This window comes from Eurosta solidaginis, chromosome 5 (genome assembly GCF_040869045.1).
Source record: "Eurosta solidaginis isolate ZX-2024a chromosome 5, ASM4086904v1, whole genome shotgun sequence".
Taxonomy (NCBI): domain Eukaryota; kingdom Metazoa; phylum Arthropoda; class Insecta; order Diptera; family Tephritidae; genus Eurosta; species Eurosta solidaginis.
Window position 1 is genome coordinate 170399128 of NC_090323.1, and position 26068 is coordinate 170425195.

The following is a 26068-nucleotide window of genomic DNA, read 5'->3' on the forward strand; positions in this document are numbered from 1 at the left end:
TCTGAATTCTCAATATTGCAATACAAAAAAATGTCCTTTTTTGACTACGCTTCAGATTTGAGAGACATGTAAGTTTTCAACTTGAGCTTTAATGTGACGTAAGCCTTTACGTTTGTTTGGAGTGGAGGTAACATGAGAGAAGGCAATTGAGGAGAAAGGCTAATATTATTTGCAAATAACTTCAATTTCCACAAACTACATTACAAATGCAAATAAGGCACATACTTGACAGTGGTATTTACACTAAGGTGGCCCTTATAAATTAAACTAGCAGACCCGGCAGACGTTGTTTTGCCCTAAATTCGGTCTATCTGCATACATTTTAATAAGCTTTTTCCGTCTAACTCTGCCCTACCCCTCTATACTTTTTCCTAATCTTTTTATTCACTCCTCCCTCCATCTTTTTCGCTTCATCTATCTCCATCTTCGTCTCATTCTATCTCTTTCTCAGTCTCCTTCTTCTCTCAATTTTTTCTCATTCTTCTTCATCTCTTATTGCCAGTCCCAGAGGGTGGTATGTATTTTGTTCCAGTCTCATTCCGAGTCTCAGTCTCAGTCCCAGTCCTAGTCCTAATCACAGTCCCAGTCCGTCTCTGGTATTCTTCCCGGAAAAAAGCATCGTAAATACTAATATAGGCAAATTTATATACGAAATTTCAGGCAAATCGAATAGGACGTATGTAAATAGGTATGTGGGTATTATTAATTCTTGTCTTTATTTCGGATTCGCATGCATATTTATCAATTTTGCCAGGTTGATGCGACTAAATCGAATATCACAATGAACTTTAGAGCTCTCAGCAACAGCTTTCAATTGATATCCATAATACACACACATTCTAGGGGTATCCGGGTCCTTGTTTTGGCCTATATCTCGAGGCCCTAGTCACCTAGCGGTGTAAAACTTACTCTGTACTAAAGCATATATCAACAGCTTCAATTTGATACCCATAATGTGAAAACACGTTCTAGGTGTATCCGGGTCCACGTTTTGGCCTATATCTCGAGACCCTAGTCACCAATAGGTATGAAAACTACCCTGTACTAAAGCACTCATCAACAGCTTCAATTTGATACCCACAATGTAAAAACATTGTCTAGGCGTTCACGGGCCCACGTTTGGCCTATATCTCCAGACCCAGGGGTATGAAAATTATCCTCTACTAAATCACTCATCAACAGCTTTCTTTTGTTATCCATATTGTATAAACACAATCTAGGGGTACCCGGTCCACGTTTTGGCCTATATCTCGAGGCCCTAGTCACCCAGGGGTATGAAAATTATCCTGTACTACGGCACTCATCAACAGCTTTCATTTGATATCCATAATGTATAAACACATTCTAGGGATACCCGGGTCCACGTTTTGGGCTATATTTCGAGACCCTAGCCACCCAGTTGTATGAAAGTTATCCTGTACTATAGCACTCATCAGCAGCTTTCATTTGATATCCATATTGTATAAACACATTCTAGGGGTACCCGGGTCCACGTTTTGGGCTATATCTCGAGACCCTAGCCCCCAGTTGTATGAAAATTATCCTGTACTATAGCACTCATCAACAGCTTTCATTTGATATCTATATTGTATAAACACATTCTAGGGGTACCCGGGTCCACGTTTTGGGCTATATCTCAAGACCCTAGCCCCCCAGTGGTATGAAAATTATCCTGTACTATAGCACTCATCAACAGCTTTCATTTGATATCCATATTGTATAACAACATTCTAGGGGTACCCGGGTCCACGTTTTGGGCTATATCTCGAGATCCTAGCCTCCCAGTTGTATGAAGGTTATCATGTACTATAGCACTCATCAACAGCTTTCATTTGATATCCATATTGTATAACAACATTCTAGGGGTACCCGGTCCACGTTTTGATCTCAAGACCCTAGGCACGTAGCGAAAAAAAAGGTAGACGTTGGCCGATTCTCAGACCTACCCAATATGCTCACAAAATTTCATGAGAATCGGTTAAGCCGTTTCGGAGGAGTTAAGCCTCTAACACCGTTACACAAGAATTTTATATATTAGAAGAAGATAAACGAAACAGATCCCTTCAGACGGTAATACCGAGGACAAAAATATCACACATTAATTTGTGTTAAAGTTTAGAATACTCTCTGAAAAATTAAAATATATTTTATGTAGTCGATATTAAATTGCATAGGGTGTCATGAATATAGAGAAAGCCCAGGTATACCATGAATATGGCCTAGGTGTTTTTCTGAACATTGCGGGGACTTTCAACAATGTCTTGAAACGAGCAATCATGGACACTCTCAACTCGATTGCAGTCCATCCGGTCTTAACAAATCAGAATGATCACGTTGCAATGGGGTCTATGCGAGGCCACAAAATCTGCAAACAGAGGAAGACCGCAGCGTGGGGTATTATCAGCATCGCTGTGAACCAGTCAAACTCACGGCGTATTCAGATGACATTTCAGTCATCATATGCGGTAGGTGGTTACCAATAATCAGCTGTGATGAATCCGGCGCTTCGGGATGTACATGTATGCGCATTTGGAGTCGGGTTAACCACCAAGGCGGAAAAACGGATCTAGTATTATTTACTAGGAAATATAAGGTTCGTTATTGGACTAAGCCTAAACTTATAGGGGTAACCCTAGAAGAAAAATACATCACAAAATATCTAGGAATTATACTAGACACTAAGTTGTCGTGTACACTTCATGTGGAAGAGATAGCGAAGAGAGCCCCCGTTGCATTGTATGCATGCAAGAGGATACACGTGGGACCTATCTCCTAAACTCTTTTACGGCAATTGTCAAGCCTATACTTTGCTATGGGGTTCGCGCTTGGTGGACAGTAACACACAAAAGTATTTATACCTAAACTAGAGGGGAGGGGGTATGCACATTATCAATGTTTGGCATGACGGGAGCCCTACAAACTACCCACATAGCAGCATTGCATTCCACTATGCACATGCCGCCTGTAGACCTGATGACCAAAAATATTGCGTGAGCAACTGCAACAAGGCTTAAGACCTTGGCGTAGCTTGAGTGCAGGCCTTATGGCCATAGCAGCATAGCGCCACCTTATATAGCGCGAACGGACTATATGGTCCCGTACCCGAGATTTGAAGGACATCTTGGGATCACAATAGAATCGGATGATTAGCGGAAGGGTGAGAAAACGGCGGAATACATTATGCACGTTGTTACCCCGATGGTTCCAAATTAGCGGAAGGGCCGGGTCCTGCTATTTACTGTGCTGATTCAGAAATAAGTAAATCCTGCAGGCTGCCACATCACTCCAGTGTCTTTCTGGCCGAAATTGTAGCCATGAAGAAAGCAGCAGAAGCTCTGATTGAAGTAAGGCGGTGATCAAGGCAATACTCTCACACACTACTTCATTAAGAAGTTCCCGGAATGCAAAGAAGCATTAGAGCTACTTCGCTCAGGCCGGACCATACATGTACACTGGCGTTTCGGCCATAATGAGTGGAAGGTAACGAAAATGCCGATCAGTTGACAAAGAAGCGTGCAGCACTCGATGATTCGACGGTAGATGTCCCAATCCGTATGGGAGAATCAAAAGGGAATAGGAGTATAATCCATCAAGCAAGAAAGGCGTAGGACACATGTGCAAATCCTCTAACGTTAGACTGACAAAGTTGCTTCTATCTCTAAAGAGAGAAGGTTTAAGGCTCATGATGGGCATACAACCTGGACACTGCCTTCTGGCGTCACACGCTTATAACTTAGGCCTCATCAGTAACTGTTCGATCTGCTAGGTCCTATAAGACTTTTAGTAGTCGAAAAAAGAATGGAGTTATTTTATAACACGTCGTCAAACAAACTCTGTTAACACTATGGATAAGTAGACCTCGATTATTGACTGACCTGTTCAACCCAAAATAATATTATAATTGGCGAAGTTATATATAAATTTTGGGGCTGATTGGAAACGGTTAAGCCGAATCCAAGCACAGATTGACCTATGAAGAGTCAATATATCAAAATCTGAACTTTAATCACTGTTTCTTATCGGTACCCAAATTTATATATGATATCGTCAACTGTAGTATTTTCGATTTTGTGTAATATTTTTGTGATACTAGAAAAACTCGGCTTTATGATTTATAAGGACCACCCTAATCAATAAATGGGGGAAACCTTAGTATTGTAAGTTTCGAATATTTGTAAGCAAAATACGATCAGATGTATTTGAATAATTGCCCACTCTCGACTCATATTTTCATTTCGGAGCGGTTTGGGGTAATTTTTTGTTTTTTATTTGGAAATATCTCCGCTTTCGCATTCGGAGTCCCGGGTCCAAAACGCGTCTTTTGACATCCCTCCCGATATTTTTGGACCACTTTTAGCAGTTGTAAGCTAAAGTAAAGAATTAGCATATTACGTTTTTACATATGCATTTCGGAGGCAATTTTAACATCTGGCATATTTACCCAGATAATACACAATCTTGTGCTTCACTTATTAATTTTTTATTCTTTTAAATTTAGTTTTAATTTTAAATGTCTTGGCGATGTAAATGCCTAATTGTATAAAAATGTAAACTGTACCCACATTAAGCTGGGTCGATTTATTAACCTATATCGCGCCATCGATTTTTCGATAGGTTTTGGGCTCAGGAAAAAAAGTTCCACTAAGCATACCCAAAGAAATAATTTTCGAGCTTGCAAAATTTGAGTTTTTTGACTTTTTGTTTTTTTGATTTTTAAGGTTTTTTTCATGACCTACTTAAAAAATTTTCATTTGATTTTAAAATTTTCCTGTATACCCTGTCCGACTCAAAATTGTCCGCTAAAAACTTTGGCGATAAGAGTTTTTTGAAAAAAAAAAAATATTTTTTGGGTTTTGAGGAGTGTTTTGGTGAAAAAATGTATTTTGTCGTCATTTGTTTTTTTACGGGTTTCTTCAGAAACGTGCAAAAGTGTTGCCGATGAAAACGAATTTGTCCCACTTAAAATTATGCGATAAAAACGTTGGCATTAACAGTTTTAAAAAAAAAATTTTTTTTTTTTGGTTTTTGGGACTTGTTTTGGTCGAAATCGATTTTTTTCATTTTCAAGGCTCCAAATCATTTTTTATGTATATGTTTCCGTTAAACCCACCAATACCCTGCAAAAATCGTTGGATCATGTGGTCCACTGGAGTACTTACCAATATACTCCACTGTAATGCAGCAATGGACCAACTCATGTTTCTATACGAACACATTGTAAGCCGATCATTGCTCGTTTTTAACGATTGTAATCACTACACGATGTTTATTGGACTGTGGGTACTCCATGGAGTACTCTGATGTAATGCGCAGCTGGAGTATATGGTCCAGTCCTAGGACATCGCAATGTTAATTGGACCATATTTTTTGTATGAATTGTGGCTAATTTTGGAGTACTCGGTTGGTCCATAGCGAGTACTCCATACATGCATGCATGGAGTACTCGCGATTTTTGCAGGGTAAGTGTACCAAAATTATCAGGGGACGAGCTGAGTTGATTTAGCCATGTCCGTCTGTCCGTTTGTTTAAACGCAAACTAATTCCTCAATTTTTCATATATCTTGATGAAATTTTGTAAGCAGGCATATTTTGATGGGGGATTTGACATTTGTCGGAATCGACCGGATCGGACCACTATAGCATATATTTCTGCCTCATTTTAACAGCTAGCAACATCAAATTTTACCACAAGCTTACTGGGCATAGATGGTTGTCTGATGGTGAACTTATGGGTGGGTTTAACGGAAACATATACATAAAAAATGATTTGGAGCCTTGAAAATGAAAAAAATCGATTTCGACCAAAACAAGTCCCAAAAACAAAAAAAAAATTTTTTTTTTGTTTTAAAACTGTTAAGCCAACGTTTTTATCGCATAACTTTAAGTGGGATAGGAACTATGAGACAAATTCGTTTTCATCGGCAACACTTTTGCACGTTTCTGAAGAAACCCTTAAAAAAAAATGGCGAAAAAAAAAATTTTTTCACCAAAACACTCCTCAAAACCCAAAAAATATATATTTTTTTTTGTCAAAAAACTGTTATCGCCAAAGTTTTTAGCGGACAATTTTGAGTCGGACAGGGTATATATGAAAATTTTAAAATCAAATGAAAATTTTTTAAGTATGTCATGAAAAAAACCTTTAAAATCAAAGAAAAAAAGTCAAAAAACTCAAATTTTGCAGGCTCGAAATTTTTTTTTTTATGTAGGTAAGTAATTTCCAAACTCTTGGCAGATAACTTAAAGTTAAGGGGTAGCACAATTCCATTGAAAATGCCCAGGATCGGGTTTTTGTTATTTTCGAGAGCCATGCCAGACAAAACTTTATTTAAAATTGTTAACACGCTATTCTTCTTCTAAAGTGTATTTATAACAATTAATTGAATGGCAAAAATGTTTAGAAACGGGCGTGGCACCGCCTCTTATTTGATCATGTATTGGCTACCGTTTCTGGAGGCATAACTCGAAGACCGATTGACATAACTAACACATTTTTAAATGGGCGTGTCAACCTCTTTTGACCAATGAAGAAGAACTGACCTGCTTAAAAAAAACCCACTCATTTGCATCAGGTTAATACTTAACAGCATTTATTTCTCTTTTTGATCCAACTTTCTCACTTCACACATATTAAACATCATCCTGTGAGTTTTCTAGCTCCGTACCCCGCTCAGTTCTCACTAGAATGATATGGATCATTGTGAGCCTGGAGAAACAGAGGTTTTGATATTTTTGTACAAATGAGTAATGATAGGCAGATGTCGCCGCTGTGTTTCATTTAAAACTTGAGGATAAAGGCCAAGCAGATACATCTATTTTTGAAAAGGTAGGTTTATTAAAGGAAGCGTTGCCAAACTAAAGACAAGAATTAATGAATTGATGGGTTTGATGGTGAATGAGGACAAACTGAATTACCTGCTGTCATCGAGCAAAGAGTCAGCGCATTTGCGCCGTGGAAACCACGCTACTGTTTGGCAGCCACAATTTCGAAATAGTAAAAGTCTTCGTTTATTTGGGAACCAGCATTAACGCAAGCAAGCAACACTCTGAAATCCAGCGAAGAATCACTCTTACCAATAAATGCAAGGTACGCAATTGAAAAGTAAAGTCCTCTCTCTGCAAACGAAAATCATGCTCTACAAGTCACTTATCGTAGCCGTCCTGCTATATGGTGCAGAAGCATGAAGCAGTACAACATCAGATGAAGCGAAGATTTACGAACCTCTACGCCTTGGCGATGGCAAGTACCGAAAAAGATTTAATTATGCTCCGGCCAAGAAAATATTTTTAACGGAACCCGCCTATGAAAGCAGAGGAAGAGGCCGGCCCCCACTCCGCTGGAGGGACCAGATGGAAAACGATTAAAACTCCCTTGTTGTGACCAATTGGTGTCAGTTGGCGGAGCGTAGAAGCGATTGGCCGCCTTGTTGGACGGATATAACCGTTTATACGGTTAAGCGCCAATTAAGTAGAAATAGAGGGCTGTAGTACAGTTCATTTAGTTTCAGTTTTTTGACACTAAGTCTTGTCAAAAGGGGGGTGTTTATTAAATGTATGTTGGCCGATTTCATTAGAAGTATTCATATTTATAAAAAATAAGGATATATATTTTCTTAACAATAGTTAAATTGTTGTTCCAGTAATGGCTATTTTGAAAGTCAAATACGATTGACATAAAGATGGTTTTCGCAAACATAATGCCTTTTACATTTGTGTATGCTCCTTTATTAAAAAAAAATGTTTATAAAATAGGCGTGGTCCTTTACAAATATGGGAGAAATATGTGTACCGAATTTTGACTTGATACGTCAATTGGTCTCCCGATACGTTGGAAAATACTTGATTGAAGAATGGGAAGTGCCACGCCCATTTCTAAAAATTGGTTTCCTTTTTCATTTTCTTGTTATAAATTCACTTTAAGTAAAACAGCATATTTACAACTTGCTTTAAATCAAAACCAAAAAGTTTAAACTTACTTCTAAACATCTAATATAAAAAATAAATCATTTGTGGAAGGTGCTGAAAAACCTATATTCTTTTCCATAACATCTTTTATACATATGTATAAGTGCTATGATATGCTTTGTTATATACATAGATGTGATAGATCAATGGGTAAAGTGTGCGACTTTGATCCAGAGCAATTCGACTCGAAACCTGCCAAAGGAGCTCACAACTCACCCATTTCCCCGAAAAGCTGTAGAATCAGGTTCAAACTTTTAATCGTGCAGTCTTAGCAGTTATCGATGCAGTTGGCATAAAACTAGCATACCAGGTAGTTAAACCAGGCTGAACAATTCTTAGATTTATATGAGTTTTTAAGCGGGGATTAAACCTTATTGCTTTAAAGGTATGAAAACATTTATTTGAAGCAATTTTGAATTTTTTATAATTTACTTAATAATTTGGGAGAAATTTAAACAACGTGACATCAGGACGGACAAGGCGACAGCTGTTTCGATTATACCTTGTAAACCTCTTCAAAGCCTTTCTCGGGAGTGGGATTTGATATAATAATTCTCGAATTACACTTCGGCCATATAAGCAAGCGCATATATAGCGCACTATAGTGCAGTCTATTATGCGCACGGCTTATCAACAAAATGCTTAAACTAATTTAAATAGAATAACAAGCGCAGTCATTACAATGTCAAGCCTTTATTAAAGGAAATGAAGAAGACAACACAATGAGTAACGCATTTAGACTGCAAGATTAACGGCTGAATTCTGTAATTCAGTCTCATCTCAAGTCTCTAAATTTAGAGGCAATTTTTGTGACTTGAGATGATTTCGGTATTCAGTAAACGAAATTCACCAAAAAGACAATTTATTCATACATTGAACAAATAATATAGCAATGCATTTTGTCTACATAACGTTGGGTGGTATTGTGGCTGAACTTGCAAAGACGCCGTTCACACTTTTTTATCGAAAATCCCAAAGTGTGTAGGATCGAATCTCAGCGGCGCCACATAGAGCTCGATGTTTTTTTTTCAAGTATTTTCTGTTTTTAAATTTTTTCTATGCTTATTTTAATTTAAGGAATAAAACAACATATTTAAAGCGTTTTTCGCAAATAATTTTCATACTTTTTCTGAAATTTTCATGTTTGTGATCTGCCCCGGCCCAGCTCACAAATTAGTGATTGCTTTTGTGAGGCTGGAGACGCGAGAAAGCTTACAGAATGGCAAATTGTCTCAAAAGTGATTTTCACCCCAAATAGTATCTAATAGTGACTAGAGACGGCTTATTGAATTCAGCTGTAAGATTAACTTAGTTGGATAGATACGTTTATTAGGGTGGGTCGATTTGTATGGACGAAAGTTAACCGATATCACGCCATCGATTTTTCGATAGGATTTGGGCTCAGGAAAAAAGTTCCATGTTCAAAAAATAATTTTCGAGCCTGCGAAATTTCATTTTTTTCTGATTTTGTTTCCACTTTGATTTTTAAGGTTTTTCATATGTATCCCTGTCCGACCCAAAAATGTCCGCTAAAAACGTTGGCGATAACAGACTTTACAATCAAATGAAAATTTTTTGAAAAAAACCCTAAAAATCAAAGTGGAAAAAAAGTCAAAAAAATTAAGTTTCGCAGGCTCGAAAATTATTTTTTTGGATATGCGTAGTGGAACTTTTTTTCCTGAGCCCAAATCCTATCGATGGCGCGATATCGGTTAATAAATCGACCCACCTTAACGTATATACACCTGCGAGCCCAAAAAAGTATCAAAATTTATCAACAATTTTTTATTTTATTTTCGTGAGTTTTATTAAAAAAAAAACTCCAATAAACCTTGTTAAAGATTTGTTATTATCGTCATACAAATAATAAAGAAAATAAGTTTTTGAGTACATCAATATTAATCAATATTAGACTATTAATCAATATTAGACCAAAAAAGTTTGTAAATTCCAAAATTTTTCACAAAGTTACATAAAATTTTTAAAATATATACTTCAAAACTTTTGAGTATATCAACAGACGATTTTCGATTATTTCTACCAAAAATTCGCGAGGGCGAGAAATTTTTGAAAATAAAAATAAAGCTTATGTATGTTTTAGGAATTCTTAAAAACCTATTTAGTTTATTATTATACGATGTTAAACTTTCAAAAAAAATATTCCAAAAACTTTTTAAAATATTCATAAAATATTTACACTTAGAATTTTCAGAAACTTTATGATTATATCAATAGATAATTAAAGACTTCATAAAAAATTTATAAATTAGCGAAATTTTGGAAGATTTTCATAAAAGTTAGAAAATGTATGCTATGAAAATTGTCATAAAAATAATAAAAAATATAACCAAGAAATTTCGAAAACTTTTTCAGTAGATATTTAATAGATTTTGAATTTTTTTAACTAAGGCACGAAAATGGACAATGTATTTTTGAGAAGCTTAAAACTTTTATTGGAAATTTTCAAAATTAAAAAATTGTTTAAGTATGACAGTTTTAGACTTCTCAAAAACTATTCGCACACTAGAGAAATTTTTTAAAATTTTCGTAAAAATGTACCATGGAATTTTCAACATTTTTTTGAGTATATCATAGATAATTTTAGTCTTTCAAACAAAAACTTGTCAATGAGAGAAATTTTTTAAAAAAATACACTTAATTACATTCGAAAATTTTTAATTTTATTTTTATAACCCCAATTTTTGAACTAATGACTATTATGCAATTATCTTCAAATTTGTTATTCGCTAATCGGAATCAGCACCCAAAATACATATTGGTACATGGATCTACTTAGTTAAGTCTGTAGACTACTTTTTTTTTTTGTCTGCCAGTGTAATTTATGTTGCTATTTTGTGCGCACTGGTTCATATACCTAAAGTGGTGTCTCACTTAATAAAATGCTATTTGTTTTCTGAATGACCTGATTATAAGATATATTCACATACATACATTTACGCCCCGATTCTAGTGTGGTAGCAACATTCTTCACCACGGTAACGAAATCATGTGGCAACTTTTACACCCTTTTGGTATTCTACCCGCGAAAGTAGCCGGATAATTTTTTACCCACAAAAGTAGGTGGTTACATCGAAATAACCACACAACAGCTGTTTTTTAGAAAAAGGCAAAACTGAAAAATAAAGAATTGTAAACGCAAATAAGTAAAGATAATAGTAAAAAAGTGTTGCCTCTTGCTATACATATTTGTTTACATTATGTACTTTCACAGAATAAATAATATACCTATGTCCAAACTTATCATGCATAATATGCATATACACACCGTCCCGTTTATTCGTTAACCTCGTATCTACAAGTGAAACATTTTCGGTAAAGCGAACACGGTTGTCCTACCATGTTTTCATTTGGGACCAAAATTCATCGAAAAAAGGACCAAATTTTTGTTTTACTTTAGTAGTATAAAATACTAAATTTTAGGATGTTTCCATATAAAATTTTACTAAACATAGTGAGCACTTTCCTTTAATTCAAGCTGAACAAACAAATATATGTGCATGCAACCAAAAATGATACTATATTTTGACATAGGATAAGTATATGTCTTCCACCAACCAAACGTTGTGAAACCTAGTTTTGGTCACAAAGCTCTTGGTTCTAGCATTATGTTGTTGATTGCAATGAAATAAAATGTATAGTGCAGTTAGGTTGTAGTAAGAAACGGTTCAAAATTTGCGTTCTGGTGTTGCCGAACTAAGTATGTGGAAAACTCAGTAAATCATAAATGAAACTAGGCAATTTTGTTAGTGCTATTTTTATAGATGCTTACTTTTTCCCTTAACGTTTAAACTTCATGTCAGAGCCTAGATTCAGTAAGTGTGAGTTTTGATCCCAGGCCTCAGGGGTTCTGCTAGCACCTACGGGAATAATTTTATACAAAAAATTTCTTTAGAAATCAAATCTCTTTTGCATTTGCTTCCTTCTGTCTTCGAGTTAAAATATTTCTTATGCCAAGATACTTAGTTTTCAATTACCTTGCGTGGCTTAACACCACAATAGTCCTGGAATTCCTTGAACTCATTGAGCTGGGTGAGAAAGATTTAAATATCAAAGTGCCAAACGACAAGTAATGCATAGAATTTCTTTGTATACATTTTGAAAGTGTTAGGCTAACGGCAGAGTGCTCGCTATAAGCTATGCTAAGTGAGAAGAAATTTTTATTTTCATATATTTTACATAGTGTTGTATAACCGATCGAAATATCTAGCCGTTATTAATATTATTATAAAACAAGAGTTTGTTTTTTATTAGTCGGTTATTTCATCAGCAATTAACGACAATGTGTTTACCAACACTTTTCTTTTTAGTGCCTTGCATAAATTATATCCTAGGTGAAATGTTATTGTTCTGGTACATTTTACTGACCGAGCAATTTTTTTGTGGCGACAGTTCCATTGAAGTAAATTCAAAATTATATGGGGGCTAACGAAAGTGGGGCGAATTTTTGGGCAATATTGTGAATTTTTACCTGAGTGAAAAAGAAAGAAAAGTACCAATCGTGGCTACTGCCTAAAAAGGACCAAAATTGAAGAAAAGGGACCAGCGGACCAAATTGGGTTGGAAGGGACCATTTTTGGCCCAAATGGACCAAAGTGGCAACAGTGAAAGCGAAGAAAACTACCTTTCAAATTTCCAGAATCGCGAATAAAAGAACTGGTAACGATATTCGGTTACATAGTCTTCTGGGAACTATTGTACCGGTGACGCTCACAATCGGGGCGTTACAATGCAATTTACATATTTATAGTTACATTAGAAAAACTTTCTGCTAATTGAAAAAAAACTTCTTTCTAAAACTTTGACGTTGCTTTGTCCGGGGCGTGAACCCAGAATCTTCGGTGTGGTAGACGGAGCGCGCTGCCACCACACCACGGCGTCCGTGGTGATTCGGCAGTGATTTGGCAAGCACTCCGAGTGTATTTCTGCCATGAAAATTTTCTCAGTGAAAACTCATCTGCCTTGCAGATGCCATTCGAAGCCGGCATAAAACATGTACATATGTAGGTGCCGTCCCGCCAATTTGGATGAAAAAGTAAAAGGAGCGCGACGCAAATTGGAAGAGAAGCTCGACCTAAAATCTCTTCGGAAGTTATCGCGCCTTACATTTATTTATTTTTATTTACATCATCAAATCAAATTTAGTTAAAAATTTAGATTATAAAGGTTTTCGTGCAAATAACTGTGTTTGGTTTAAATATTAAAACCAGAGAAGTTTGTTTTAAACCAATTTTAAGATTTTAGACTTATTGTTCAGTTAAGTTTAAAATTTAAACAGTATAAAATTAAAAAACGCTGTAGTAAATAGAAAAGTTGTCAATTTAGTACAAAAATATTTTAAAAATAGCTTAAACAGATAAATAGTTTAGGATTTGGCACAAATTGTTACAACCTAATATATTATATTAAAGGTTAGAAGAACAATTAAAGAACTTGTAGGAAAAAACACAATTTCGTTGTGTCGAAAAAATAGTTTCCGCAATTTTTGACATTCTTTCAGGTAAGTGGATTTGATTATGAACCTGTTTTTCCTCCTAATACAAGTAGCTACAATATAATATAAAGATATACATACAACTTTGTTTTAATAATAAAAAATTCCGTTAGATCACATACCTAATGACGATTAATGACATGTGGGTTGTTTTAAATTGTATTTTTTTTAATTACAGGCATATGTAATGCTAACGAGTCTGTGAGGAAAAATTTAGTACTTTTTCCATTGAACATATAGCTGCGAACAGAAAAATAGTAGTGAGAAGTTTTAGCAAATTTCTGTAATTTAATTCTTTTTATTTTTGATATTTTAAGAAAAAACTTCTAAGCATCTCCTAACTGAAACTATGCAAACCAAACTCAAAAGATTTTGAAGAAAACGGAAAAGCTTATGCAAAAATTTTCGACTTTTTATCAGGAGTTTTCATCAATCACAAGACGAACAGACTACCTGATTCCCTATCTGCGCTTCGAGGGAGATCTTAAGGCCACAATAGAGGTGGACGGTTGGCGCAAGGGTGCGCAAATGGCGGACGAGGCGATACATGTGTACTCAGATGGTTCCAAAGTAGTGGAAAGAGTAGGGTCTGCCGTATACTGTGCTGATCCGGGAATAAGCAGATCCTACAGGCTGCCGGATTACTGTAGCATTTTCCAAGCGGAAATATTAGCTGTAACCAAAGCAGTAGAAACCCTGGAAGAGAATAGCTTAAGCTGCAACCGTGTTAACTTTTATATTAACAGTCAATCATCAATTAAGGCAATAATCTCGCATATCAAAGCATCTAAATACGTGTTAGAGTGTAAGCAGTCTCTGGAGACAATCGGGACAGGGAGAAGCATACATCTATATTGGGTCCCAGGGCATATGGGAATAGATGGGAATGAAAAAGCGGACGAACTAGCTAAAAAGGGCGCATGCGTTGAAGCTTGCTCCGTAGACGTCCCAATTAGACTGGGCGAGATTAAGCGAAGGCGAGAGGTGCACATGATCGACCAAGCGGGAAAGGCGTGGGTTCAAGCGCGGGGCTGTAAAGTGTCGAAGATTATGTGCAGGTCTTACAACCTTAGACTAACAAAGTTGCTTCTATCATTAAAAAGAGAGGACTGTAGACTCATGACGGGTATTCTGACTAGACACTGCATTCTGGCGTAACATGCCTTTAAATTAGGCTTGGTCAGTGTTAGCAGATGTAGGAAGTGCGGGTTGGAGGAGGAAACGATCGAGCATGTTCTATTGCCACGCTAAGACTCCAGCTATTAGGAGTGATACAGCTGTCAGATATAGAAGCAGCAAGTGGCTTAAGTCCTAGGAAGCTTCTAGTATTTGCCAAGAGAACGGAGTTATTTTATAACATAGGTCCTGGTTTTTGATACGGTTTTTCAGTTTGGTCGTTAAAACAAACTTCTGGTAACACTACGGACTCAATCAGCCTATGTGAGGTCCTCATGGACCGGCCAGTTCAACCTAACCTAACCTATCAGGAGTTTTCTGATTTTTTTTGAGTATGCACAAAATTCTAATTTTTTTTTTCTAATATGAAAAAATCACCCTTTCTTAACTTATACTTGGTTAGACTAAAATAAAATGTTTGAAATTTTTGTAAAACTTTCCCGAATTTTTGCTAAAATGTCTTTGAGATTGGTTTGTTTCAATTATATTTAAAAAAAATCGAGAATACAAAAATATAAAATACATCGTTGTCATAAGCTAATGCGATGTCAGGGGAAAAATAAAAAACAAAACAAAATAAAACAAGTAAGGAAGGTTAAGTTCGGGTGTAACCGAACATTACATACTCAGTTGAGAGCTATGGTGACAACATAAAGGAAAATAACCATGTAGGAAAATGAACCGAGGGAAACCCTGGAATGTGTTTGTATGACATGTGTATCAAATGAAATGTATTAAAGAGTATTTTAAGAGGGAGTGGGCCATAGTTCTATAGATGGACGCCATTTAGGGATATCGCCATAAAGGTGGATCAGGATTGACTCTAGAATTTTTTTGCACGATATGGGTATCAAATGAAAGGTGTTAATGAGTATTTTAAAAGGGAGTAATCCGTAGTTCCATAGGTGGACGCCGTTTCGAGATATCGCCTTAAAGGTGGACCAGGGGTGACCCTAGAATTTGTTTGTACAATATGGGTATCAAAAGAAAGGTGTTACTGAGTATTTTAAAGGGAGTGATCCTTAGTTCTATAGCTGGACGCCGTTTCGAGATATTGCCATAAAGGTGGACCAGGGGTGACTCTGGAATTTGTTTGTACGATATGGGTATCAAATTAAAGGTATTAATGAGGGTTTTAAAAGGGAGTGGTGGTAGTTCTACAGGTGGTCCTAGATATCGCCATAAAGGTGGACCAGGGGTGACTCTAGAATGTGTTTGTACGACATGGGTATAAAATTAAAGGTATTAATGAGGGTTTTAAAAGGGAGTGGTGGTAGTTGTATAGGTGGTCGCCTTTTCGAGATATCGCCATAAAGGTGGACCAGGGGTGACTCTAGAATTTTTTGTACGATACGGGTATCAACGAAATGTGATAATGAGTATTTTAAAAGGGAGTGGGCCTTAGTTCTATAGGTTGACGCCTTTTCGAGATATCGCCATAAAGGTGGACCAGGTGTGACTCTAGAATTTGTTTGTACGGTATGGGTGTCAAATTAAAGGTATTAATGAGGGTTATAAAAGGGAGTGGTGGTAGTTGTATATGTGAAGGCGTTTTCGAGATATCGACCAAAATGTGGACCAGGGTGACCCAGAACATCATCTGTCGGGTACCGCAAATTTATTTATATATGTAATACCACGAACAGTTATCCTTCCAAGATTCCAAGGGCTTTTGATTTCGCCCTGCAAAACTTTTTCATTTTCTTCTACTTAATCAGACCAATTCTGAATATTCTCGCGGATTTTTTTATTCCCGCGGAAAAATTCCTCCAATTCTTTTCTCCTAGGGAGAAGAATAATTGGGGAATAGGAATTTCGGATTTTCGAAGTCAGCTGTTTTGTCAATTGAAATTTCGTTGCGCATTTCTTATTTTGTTTAAAAAATTGCAAAGTTTAATCATTGTTGCTAATTTGTTTGAAATTAAGAAATAAGGTATAAACAATGCACATTATTGCATTTCATGTGGTATTCACTGAAATGAGTAATGAATTGGTGCCACAGTAACATCAACAGAGGAACATAAGAAGAAGACCGGCGGGATAACACAAATCCGCCGGAGTTGCCTGCATTCATTCTGCAAAGCAATTTTCTGGCGGCCAAGTCGAGTTGAGTTCGCCTTTCGCCATATGCCAAAATCTATTTAAGCCTTCTTAAAAATCCTTGCGCAATTTCTGGATGGCTGCATCAAATATACCAAGAGCTCTTCTTTGCTTATGATATACTTTTCTACTTAAAATAAAGACTATTGTGGTTGTTGTTGTTGTTGTTGAATTAACAGTGAGAATATTGTGGTAGAATGTACATTCATATTTTAGCACAAATTTGTACAAATAAGTGTTCTTTCTTAAAATAATCAATTTCTTCTAACTATTTTGATGCATTCCCTTTAATTTAACTAGTGAAAAAACTCCTATGAAATGGCAGAGAAATCTCCCTCTCCCTCACATTCATAATACCTACTTTTCTCCCATAACCGGTTTCCGATTTTTCGAACATTGTTCAGAATAGGAGGAAAGGGAGAAGTGAAAAAACTCACAAGGAATTTTTATTTAGAATACGAGGAATGGGAGAAGGGAAAAAACTCGCACGGAATTTTCGTTTAGAATTGGGCTGAATATGGTAGGTGTCACACCCATTTTACAAAGTTTTTTTCTAAAGTTATATTTTGCTACAATAGATCAATCCAATTACCATGTTTCATCCCTTTTTTCGTATTTGGTATATCATTATGGCATTTTTTTCATTTTTGCAATTTTCGATATCGAAAAAGTGGCCGTGGTCATAGTCGGATTTCGGCCATTTTTTACACCAATATAAAGTGCGTTCAGATAAGTACGTGAACTGAGTTTAGTAAATATATATCAATTTTTGCTCAAGTTATCGTGTTAACGGCCGAGCGGAAGGACAGACGGTCGACTGTGTATAAAAACTGGGCGTGGCTTCAACCGATTTCGCCCTTTTTCATAGAAAACAGTAATCGTCCTAGAATCTAAGCCTCTACCAAATTTCACAAGGTTTGGTAATGTTTTGTTCGACATATGGCATTAAAAGTATCCTAGACAAATTAAATGAAAAAGGGCGGAGCCACGCCCATTTTGAAAATTTCTTTTATTTTTGTATTTTGTTGCACCATACCATTACTGGAGTTGAATGTTGACATAATTTACTTATATAAACTTTTCTTTTCAAATTTAACTTTAAAAATTTTTTTTTTAAAAAGTGGGCGCGGTCGTTCTCCGATTTTGCTAATTTTTATTAAGCATACATATATTAATAAGAGTAACGTTCCTGCCAAATTTCATCATGATATCTTCAACGACTGCCAAATTACAGCTTGCAAAACTTCTAAATTACCTTCTTTTAAAAGTGGGCGGCGCCACGCCCATTGTCCAAAATTTTACTAGTTCAACTCACCTACCAAGTTTCATCGCTTTATCCGTATTTGGTAATGAATTATCGCACTTTTTCGATTTTTCGAAATTTTCGATATCGAAAAAGTGGGCGTGGTTATAGTCCGATATCGTTCATTTTAAATAGAGATCTGAGATGAGTGCCCAGGAACCTACATACCAAATTTCATCAAGATACCTCAAAATTTACTCGAGTTATCGTGTTAACGGACGGACGGACGGACATGGCTCAATCGAATTTTTTTTCGATACTGATGATTTTGATATATCGAAGTCTATATCTATCTCGATTCCTTTATACCTGTACAACCAACCGTTATCCAATCAAAGTTAATATACTCTGTGAGCTCTGCTCAACTGAGTATAAACATTTAAAAAACTTAACTCGTTAAGGTTCGTACATACGTCCTTATGATGCATTTAGCTTGAACACTTTGAGCCCAAATAAATATACATATATGTATATATAGTATACATACATACTACATTGTATACGCTAGCATCTATATATGTATGCTTCTATACAAACATACACACATCTGTATGTAGATACATAAATGATTTCATTCTACACACATCAGCTTTTACTATTCTTGTTGAGCTTTTGCCAAATCCACAAGCACTTTTTCAAAAAGCTTTAAGTTATACACGCTTCGGCCAGGGCTGCCACTAAGGAACTTTAATATTTTCCTACCAAAATGCAATCAAACTTTTTTTTCCAAAATATGAGACTAGAGTCTTTGAGAAATTTATATACAGTGACGGCCACATAATATAAACCTTTTATTTTAAGATTGCATTCACATCTGCTTTTATGTTAAGCTGTTTTATTAATTTTCAATTAATATTTAATGCTTTCTCTTTCCGATTTTCTAAAAGTTCAAGTTTAATACTTAAAACGAAATTCACAGCAGTTCAACGAATGCCAAATATTTGACACCCACATTTTTAATTTTTTATTAGTTTTTAAAATTTTTTCGGTTACGCGGTTTTGTTACTCATTCAATTTGACCTCAACAATGTACAATGTGTAAGTTATAAAACGTTTTCGACTACAATTTAATTTTGAAAATTCTTTTTGTAGAGGATGTTGCTCATTCTCTTCCATACAATGGCAGAAAATCATGTCAAAACAAAAATTTTGTCAGAGGCGGACCTCTTAATTTTAATTTAATTCACGGAACTTGAAGTTTTGCCATTCAAATATCGCGGGAACTAGTGTTTTTATCATTATTATTTGATAAAATGAATACATGGATCATATTCAGAATATGATAGCTAACAAGTTCCTTGGGTGGTATTTGAACATATTAAGGCAATTCACTGGGTCCACTATTCATAATATGTTCTATGATTTTAAAAGCCTCATACATATGTATATGATTTCTTCTTGTTTCATATATAAAATTTGAACAATACATATATTTCAGCAGCCCATGTATGTATGTATTATCAAAAGTGCTAAGTTATTGTCAAATACATAATTTATTTATTGATTTTTAAAAGTTTCAAAAAATACAATTTAGCATCGAATAAATGCTACATATAAGTAAAAAGATTATCGGATTTCTGAACTTAGATTTTGTAATACCTTTTACTGATTTCCTTTCTTACGGATATTTATAAAAACGACATACAACTCAGTGTAGTATTCGTAGAGCCGTATTTTGAGAAATATTAGAAAGACGTTACGAGTTGTTCTTGGCGCTGTTGACAAAAGGTCAATATGCGGCAAATAAAGGATGTTATTTATTTAGAAGTGATTATAAAGTTAAACCTACCAAAGCTCATAACGTTCTACCATCTTAACAACGGGGGAAAAACCTACCAAATTTGGTAAGAAACGCCCAAAATGGCAAGACTGATTCTAGGTGGTATTTATAACTTTATTATACCATTTGTTCGTACACAACTATATAAACGAACAGCTTGGCTATTATGATTCTCAACATGTTCATAAACCTCTATACCTAAATATTACATTCTTGTTGGCAATTACTTTGTGCCTAAAACTAAATGTAAGGAAAACCCACCAACCTTGCTAACGCTTTGGTTGATGTGCTTCAAGGCAATAAAGTGGTGGTATTTGCTGCCACTTTATGAAGCGCAAATTTTTGTAAAGGTACAGGTCGTCCCTTTGAACTCATGCGCTCACTACTTTTCGAGTCGTAGAGTTTGGGTGAAGCGATCTGCCTGATAATTAAATTAATCAAGTCCCAAGGTCAACAAACTAATGCAACTTTATATAGTGAGCTTCCTTTTTCGACCAGATCCAGAAGACTCACGCAGTGCACGGACTTTTAAAAATTGTATCCAAGAAAACAATAGCTACAGTTTATATTTGTACAAAACAATTCATAACTTATTGTAAAACAAATAAAGCCATTTCACGGAAATAACACTTGTAAAAAAGACGTAAACGAAAAAATATGATACTTGCTTTTTCCCAGTATTTCGAGCTTGAAATACTGACGAAAATTTACCGAAACGTTAAATTACAACAACAATATACCAATAACACCACCACAAAATAACCGACTTCGGTATGTTATCGTTTACTTAAAACTTTTTTATTTTCGTTCAAAATTATTTACAAACAACTGATGAAAATAGCGCAGGAAAATATTTGCGTGCTCATTTATTTCATAAACAAATTTATTTCTTGGCTGAATTTGTGGCCAAATTTTTCGAAATTTGTTAGTTTGGTTAGTGTCACCTCTTAATGTTATTTGGGTGTGCTTTGCAATTAAATACGTTTACCTAATGATCGCAGTATTTGGTTTCAATGCAAATATATTGAAATGTTGGTAGATCTTTGGGTTGACGTGGTAGAAAATGAAAATAGACTAAAAATTTGGTAGATCTACCAATAAAGTGGTAAAGTCCGTGCACTGGACTCACGTCAAGAGCCCGCCGAAGTTAAATAAATAAAACAGCTGATCCAACCAAGCTTATGGTAATTGGTCAATGGTACCATAGCTTAACGCCATACCCAACCAATTGGTTTTTCGCCATATCCATAACCTATAAATATTTGCGTTGGTGGAGTATCAACTTTGTGGATATTTCATTATTGGTTTTGGATACGTTTTGACGAAGTGACTTATATTATTTGTGGAATTTGTTCGTAGTTTTTTTCATTTTATTTTTTCTTGTGAAATTGTCACATATTTTAGGTTAAGGCTCCAATAACTGGATATGGATAAGTAAAAATATAGTTATGATTATGTCAACTTTGCCAGATCCTTTACGATAATCGACACTCATCACCTTTTTGTCGACTTCAAAGCGGTTTCAGATAGCGTGAAAACAAGTTTCTTATATGATGCATTGTCGGAATTTAAGTTCCCTGCAAAGTTTACATATAAGGTTTAGCCAAAAACTATGAGCAGCACAGCTCGCTCAGAGCTAGGTCAAACTAAACGATGCTTCAGGCAAACTTTAAGCTAATGCTGTAGCTGCCTTTTGTTTTATAGGCCTATTGATAAAGGCTTCTTGCTTCAGGCCTATAACAATAATTTTTATGGTAAATATTAGGGTGGGTCAAATTTATTGTTGAAAAGGCACATACAGTTTCTGAATCTATGGGTCATACTGAGTAATATTGTCCATGGGACCATAGATCTGAAAAGAATTTCGAGCCTCACTAATTTTGTTAGAAAATTTTATATCTCAATCCGAATCCGAATTTGACATTTATTTTCATGTATTTTATTTGTGTGAACCGCTATTCGGATTGGGATATACAATTTTCTAACAAAATTGGGGAGGCTTGAAATTCATTTCGACCAATGGTCCCATGGACAATATTACCCAGTATGACCCATAGATTCAGAAACTGGATGTGCACCTTTTTCCCCCTTTTTTCCCCATACAATTCGACCCGCCCTAGTAATTATTGTTTTTTTATACCTTTCATGAACATGAAATGGTATATTAACTTTGGTCGGATGTTTGTAACGTTGAGAAATATAGAAGATAGACTCACCATTAAGTATACCGAATTGATCAGGGCGACGAACTGAGTTGATATAGCCATGTCCATCTGTCCGTCCGTCCGTCTGTCTGTTTGAACGCAAACTAGTCTATATATTCTAATATATCATAGAAGGTATGCTGAAAAAATCACTTTGATCGGAGCTATATATAGTTATATCACATACAACCGATCGTTCAGATAGAAAGATTTTTGGTCATTTCTCCCTTAATTTAGAAAGTATAAACGTGAAACTTGGTGATATTTATTCTAATATATCATAGAAGATTTCCTGAAAAAATCACTTTGATCGGAGCTATATGTATATAGTATATACCTATGCTATACAACCGATCGTTCAGATAGAAAGATTTTCGGCCATTTCTCCCTTAGTTTCCAATATAAAAACGTGAAACTTGGTGATATATATTCCAATATATCATAGAAGATTTCCTGTAAAAATCATTTCGATAGGAGCTATATATAATATATATCCCATACAACCGATAATTCAGATAAGGGGTTTTTTGCCATTTTTTTATATTTATCTTGAAATCGTTTAGGTATGTACATCTATCTGTTTACTATATATTTCTTATCTTATACAGCGCATTATTTGGAGATTATGAAATATTATTTTTCAGCCCCATTCATGAAAGGTATGAAGTCTTCGTCACAGCCGAAGAAAGTCCCGTCCTTACTTGTTTTTTTTTTAATTTTTCTATAATTAAACAATTATTTTTTATTTTGGAAAAGAAGATAGAACTATTTTTCAGACACTTGCCATAGCTGCGCAGATAGATCCATTTCGAAGGTAGCTAAGCCTTCATCATTAGTGCACTTTTGACACACTGCGCTGCCCATTTACATGCCAACCTAATAAAACCGCACTGCGTTTTTTTAGCGCACGCAAACAACCGGCGTTTTGTGCCCAACCCAAATAAGCATGCGTTGCGACAAGGTAAAGCATGTGTGCAAACGTCAAATCTAAATGTCACGCAGAACAAAAATTGGAAATCGAGTTAGGTTTTCACGCAGCAAATTCAATTGCTCTAATACAAGTTGTATGTGCATGAGACATTTTTGACAGAAAATGACTTGTGTTCGTTTATATTAGGTTGGCATGTTAGAAGCACAGCGGTCTCTGGACTGGAAGTACTTGCTGTCATCAGAAAAAAAATGGGCGCGTTGGCGCTTTAGCAGCCACGTCACTTTTGGCGGATAGAAATCGAACGTAAAACAACTCTTGCCAACGAGTACTTTTTGAGGCATACTTATATGGGAACTCAAAATTGTCAAATGTAGCAAATCTTAAAGTAATATTTAGCGGGAATTGTCAGAGAAAAGTTTACAAAACTACGAGAAGCCTTATTCGACATGAGTAATCGATAACTCGATACTGTGCCCTTGTAATTAATACTTTAAAATTTCCTGCTGTAATAGGTAATCAACCACGAAAAATAGACGGTACTTAAGCAAAGCTCTCGAGCATTGACTCGTATGGGAACAACCCTATTCTAAAAGGGGTCGCCGCCGAAATCGTTTCGCCGAGTGTATTTCTGCCATGAGAAACTTCTTATTGTCATTGATATTAGAAATAAATTACAAAATTTACAAACGGTGATGGTTACTAGAACATGTTTCTGAATTTCAATCCTTCATCACCTAGCTTCTCGGGAGTTGAGTATTGAACTCGAACTCAAAATGGCAGTGTAAATGCCTCTATCTACCCATCCACATAAATACCCCGCCGCATGATTTGCAATTGATCTTTAAATATTCCTTTCTTTGTTGCTATTGCTTTATACACCATTTGGTACATATTGGTATTCTTTATGTTTTTATTCCACACCATTTGGCACCATAGCTCTATGCCAAGACGAATGCATACCAGGTGGTGGCAAAGTGAATTCAACCAATTCGCCGTGCAGAAGAATGTTAAGTCAAAAGAAAATTTTAATTGATTTCGATTAATTGACATATTAAAGTACAAGGCGCTGTATGGAAAATAATCAAGAAGAAGCAATCACAATTCGAATTCAGTACCAGGTGTTGTTATCCCAACAGCTGATTGCTTCTTCTTGATTATTTTCCATACAACGCCTGGTACTACAATATGTCAGTTAATCGAAATCAATGAAAATTTTCTTTTGACTTAAAATTCTTCTACACGGCGAATTGGTGGAATTCGCTTTGCCACCACCTGGTATGGATTCGCCTTGAGCAATCAGCTGTTGGGATAACAACACCTGGCCTTGCTGATTGCTGAACGAGTTCGTGAGTGGAGCGAGCAGTAATGAGAACTCTCAAACCGTTATTTGGTTAGTAAAGCGCACGTTACTCATACTTAAGCGCTCGTTACTCACATTAAGCATATACTTGACTTGACCTGAGAACTGTCACTTACGTTTCTGTTTAATGAACTTTGCATGTAACTAATTACCCAAAACTTAGAAAAACTTAACTTGACTTTGGTGTCTGTTGATTTTTGATTTTCTACGTAAGCTCTAAGTGGCGTTGGCATTTTTGGATGCCATTTACGCTTTTAAAGTTTAATTTGATAGTATAATTAATATTTTGGCATTTATTTGAGTGCAAATAGGGTTATTTTCGTTTTTCTTAAAATTTTTGGGAAAATAAAGTACAATGCAGATCGCATGTGCTAAGGAAAGTACAACCAAGGCTTAGTTGCCAATTCAAGCATATGCTAAGTATGAGTAATGAAAGCTTGAGCCAATTGGCAGGTTGGTAGATAATTGCAATAATTGTTGACCGTTTTGTTACGCTTTGTTAGCATTATTTTATTTTTACGATTATATTAAGTTTTTCGTTTGTGAGTAACCATAGATCGGTTTTGGGCACGCGAAATAAAATTAACAATTACGAGAACTTTGCAATGACATTTGCAGTAAATAGTACATATACATATATGTATACATATACATTACATACAGTGGTGTGTATTGCAATAAGCCACCATTTGTTTCTATCTACGTGTACTTAAATCAATCCCGAGTGATGCAACTCTTGAACCTCACAGCACGAAAGTGAAAATTATGCTGATGGGGCATTCGATGCAGATGTATTTCTATTACACATGTCTTTCATGGTAGAGATGTTTCAGGGACAATATATGCACACTTATGACCGTATTTTAGATTATTATAAATACGATGTTAATAAAATTTTCTTACAATAAAGATTAAAGTACAATTGGTTGTTTAACTGAGTAGCTATAAACATACTATTTTTATTATTTTTGTAATTATATGAATTTATTGCATGCACCTGAGTCGTAAATATGCGTATTAGGGTGTTTAATATTTAGGAGATTTTTCTTTTTATACTCAGTTGAGCAGAGCTAACAGAATATATTAACTTTGATTGGATAACGGTTGGTTGTACAGGTATAAAGGAATCGAGATAGATATAGACTTCTATATATCAGAATCATCAGTATCGAAAAAAAATTTGATTGAGCCATGTCCGTCCGTCCGTCTGTCCGTTAACACGATAACTTGAGTAAATTTTGAGGTATCTTGATGAAATTTGGTATGTAGATTCCTGGGCACTCATCTCAGATCGCTATTTAAAATGAACGATATCGGACTATAACCACGCCCACTTTTTCGATATCGAAAATTTCGAAAAACCAAAAAAATGCGATAATTCATTGCCAAAGGCAGATAAAGCGATGAAACTTGGTAGATGGGTTGTCGTTATGACGCAGAATAGAAAATTAGTAAGATTTTGGACAATGGGCGTGGCACCGCCCACTTTTACAAGAAGGTAATTTAAAAGTTTTCCAAGCTGTAATTTGGCAGTCGTTGAAGATATCATGATGAAATTTGGCTGGAACGTTACCACTATTACTATATATGTGCCAAATAAAACTTAGCAAAATCGGATGAAGAATACGCCCACTTTTTAAAAAAAAATTTTTTAAAAGTAAAATTAAAAAAAAAATTTAATATATTTACTGTATATAAGTAAATTAAGTCAAAATTCAACTCCAGTAATGATATGAT

The 26068-nt window shown here is 35.5% G+C and overlaps 1 protein-coding gene and 1 non-coding gene across 2 annotated transcripts in view; one reads left to right on the plus strand and one right to left on the minus strand.

Annotated features, from left to right (window-relative positions):
• Baldspot (elongation of very long chain fatty acids protein baldspot) overlaps positions 1 to 26068 on the minus strand; it is a 164419-nt gene that overhangs the window by 90290 nt on the left and 48061 nt on the right. The window lies entirely within an intron of this gene.
• On the plus strand, positions 20067 to 20260 carry LOC137234071 (U12 minor spliceosomal RNA). Its single transcript, XR_010947674.1, has one exon. It is a non-coding gene; the product is annotated as a U12 minor spliceosomal RNA (small nuclear RNA).